The 3,499-nt window shown below is 52.4% G+C and overlaps 1 long non-coding RNA gene across 1 annotated transcript; it reads right to left on the bottom strand.

The window, feature by feature from the left end:
- Positions 1-882: 882 nt before the first annotated feature.
- Positions 883-3,287, bottom strand: LOC106885457. Its single transcript, XR_001411443.1, has 2 exons — positions 3,166-3,287; positions 883-2,234 (listed from the first exon to the last, which is right to left on the bottom strand). It is a non-coding gene; the product is annotated as an uncharacterized LOC106885457 (long non-coding RNA).
- Between the last annotated feature and the right edge of the window lie 212 nt (positions 3,288-3,499).

Raw genomic sequence — 3,499 nt, forward strand, 5'->3', positions numbered from 1 at the left:
GCAGAGGGGAAGGATGAGACACAAGAGCTCGGCGAGGAAAAGCAGGGAGCAGCCCACCCTGCCCAGCACTCAGCCCTGGTAGAGCCACCCACCACGGCCGGGCTGCTTTTAAAGCCTAAAAAACTCCTCCCTCCCCTCCTCCATCATCTGCTCCCCTCCTGCCCAACACTGTTAGTAAGAAAAGAGCGCTCACATTTTGGCTGTTTCCAGATTTGTGTTCAAAAACGGCCCAGACCTCTGTCCGAGGGTCATGGGAAAATCCCAAACCTTTCTTAAACAGGATTTCATTGCAGGGTGGAAGATTTGCCTCCTCCCAGGCCAGGAGCTCCAAGAGGAGGGGGGGAGGGATGGAAAGGCCCCCGAGGACAGCAGTGAAACCCAAAGGTCCCTCTGCTCCCACCCTGGGAATGTCCCACCCAGGCGGGATGAGGAGCCCTCTCCTGCTGCCGCAAACACCCAGTGGCTCCTGGCTCCGTTATCAGGAGAGTACCAGGGAAAAACTGCCTCCAAGGGAGAGTGCAGACACCGGGGGCTCCTCTGATAATGCAAGGATGCGGGTGGCTCTGCAGGGATAAAAGATTCCCAGGGATGTGCTGAAGTTTCAGGCATGGAGCCCGTGCATCCCTGAAAACGTCAGCCGGCTCCCCCATCCCCTGCCACGGCGCCGCTCTCCGAGCAAAAATACAAAGAGTGACATTTCAGCAGCAGAAGCTTGCCCAGGCTGCTCTAATTAATCAAACAGGGGTCGGGGAGTGACAGCTTCTCTGCCCTCCTGCTGAGCCACCCATGGCAGCCCGCAGCACCCTCTGCGAACACCAGCAGCCTCCTGCACAGCTCCCAAAAGTCAATGCTAAACTTCAGCGCTTTTTTCTTTTTCCAAACTTTTAAAAATACACATCTTGCTTTTTTTTTTTTTTTTTTCCTTAAATATATATTCTATAAAATAAGGCAACTCGTGGAGACATAAAGAACGTCCCCATTGCTTAGGTACTGCATCCTACCACCAAAGAGGGGTTACAGTACTTCCAGTTGAGAAAAGCCACCCCACCCAGACACAAAGCTCCTGCGCAAGAAAAGAGGAGCGAGATGTGCAGAGGAAGCTGTAAATCTTGGGGAAATGCCTGAGGATGGCCCTCGGCAGCTCCTGCACGTGTCCCAGGGAAGGGAAGGCTCTGGTCCCTCCGGGGGTTCGTGGGGAGGGAGTCACTTCTGCTGGGGATGCTGGAGCCGCTTAGGGAACACCCCATCGCTGGGAGACCTCAGGGATAAAGGCAGCACAGAAGATGGAACGACTCGATTTCTCCCCAAAACCAAAGCAGACGCTAAAAATACATCTTTGGGAGAAACTCTCATAAACAGGAGTGTATCTCGTAGTGTGAAAAGCGATAAACAAGGTAAGCACAAAGGAGCGTGGCTCATCCCTGGCACGGGTCCTGCTCGGTGTCACAGCAGCTCGTGAAAACGGCAGCGCTCTGTAACAGGGGTTTCATCTCTCTCTACGGAACAAGCACAAGAGCGTGTTTTACCTCCCAATATTTTCCCTCTTTCGTGTGTATTAATATCAGAAATGTGATCTTCCATGTTTCTGAGCTTTGGAGTGTAAATATTTTCCACGTTGCTCACCAATTCCCACTGGGCTAAGCCTTGCTTTTTAGAGCCTTATTTCTCTGATAAACAAATTTTATAGAAAATAATTTTTGTATTTCTTTTTTAAAAAAGAAACGACCTAGAGAGTAATCTGCAGTAAATGGTACTGTGGAGGAAAAGGATGGCACGTTGAAGGCTCAGAGACTGGGGTTTGTATGGGGGTAGCAGGGACACCATGGCAAGATGTGTAACCCTGGTATGATCATTACCCAGCTCTGTGTGTGTACTGGACCATAGGCAGGAATATTGTATAGCCTCAAGAGAGAAAAAAACCCCATCTTATTCTAGCAGATTTGACCTTACAAGCCAAGATCTTTTCACCCTGAAACTGGCTATAATGGTGTACCCATGGAGGTCACCCAGCACACCCAGGGAAGGGACTTGAGATACCGCACGATCACCTAATCTGAGCACAGCCCCAGAGAAACCAAATCCGTGACGGCGTTAACTCTTGGTCCTTGGCACAAGCTGTTTAGTTCTCCTCGTCCGAAAGAACGGGTGGGATCTTGCTGGAGAGCAGGGTGTACACGTACGGCCAGATCTTGTTGGTCTCCGTCCCCGAGAAGGAATGAAGGATGCCCCTGCTCCTGGAAGAGAGATGGGAGGAGAAGTCAGTACCGGGGGTATCTTCAGTCCCTCAGGATGGGGATATTTGCTGTGAGGTTGGCCATCGGAAGGACACAGCCTGGCCCATCCACAGCTGCACTCACATGTGGATGAGCCAAACCCAGATAACCACAAATAATGACATTACCCAGGACAACAGCTCACCCGTGTCCCCCTGAAGGCCACTCACTCTCTAAAGCACTTTACAGAATCACAGAATAGTGAGGGTTGGAAGGGACCTGTGGAGATCATCTACTCCAACCCTCTGCCAAAGCAGGTCCACCCAGAGCAGGTTGGACAGGAACATGTCCAGGTGGGGTTTGAATGTCCCCAGAGAAGGAGACTCCACCATCTTCTTGGGCAGCCTCTTCCAGGGCTCTGCCACCCTCACAGGAAAGTTTTTCCTCATGTTGAGATGGAATTTCCCATGTTCCAGTTTGTGGCCGGTGCCCCTTGTCCTGTCCCGAGGCACCACTGAGAAGAGTCTGAGAAGACTCTTAACTGGTTGGGTTTCCTAGCGTTGATGGGCAGCACCTCTGGAAAGCAAAGAGGTTTCCCACCCTGCACAGCGGAGCTAGGGAGGAGAAAGGGTTTGCAAACATCTTCTGCCACAGCAAAAAAAATCCCTCCCATTGACAGCACTAGCAAAGCCCTGTGTGGAGCCCAGCAAGACAAACAGGAGCTGTGAATTTCTTTCCATCAGCCTCCTCCCTCCAAACAGGGCCAGGGCCCAGCTGCAATGAAAGGCTTTGTGCTGCCGACCTCAGTGATCTGCCCCCAAAAAAACCTGTTGGGGGCCATGCTGGGGTTCCTTGGGCTGTTAGGATGGAGCCATGGGACTGGCTGGTGGAAACCGTCCTTGTGGCTGTTTTTACAGACACTCTGTGATTTATTCACGTGGTTCCCACTCACTTGTACAGCTCTATTACTGGCTTTGCAGCATCTTTGTATTTTCTCAGCCTGGCGGCAACGGCCTCGGGTTTGTCGTCCTCGCGCTGGACCAGGGGCTCGCCCGTCAGGTCATCGACGCCCTGCAGGGAGGCAAACACCTTCAGGGGGGATGTAGCCCACCCTGCAGCTCCCTGCCAGGTCCCTCATCCCACTCCCCATCCATCGAGCATCCTCGGACGGCATTTAACACAAATCCCATTTTCCTAATTAACATTTAGCACAACTCCTTCAGGCTGGCTCCCGAGGGCAAAGCCCTCCGGCGCTCAGCGCTTACCACCTGGGATTTCCTCCCCAG

Source organism: Calidris pugnax, unplaced genomic scaffold, assembly GCF_001431845.1.
Source record: "Calidris pugnax isolate Ruff unplaced genomic scaffold, ASM143184v1 scaffold29, whole genome shotgun sequence".
Classification (NCBI taxonomy): domain Eukaryota; kingdom Metazoa; phylum Chordata; class Aves; order Charadriiformes; family Scolopacidae; genus Calidris; species Calidris pugnax.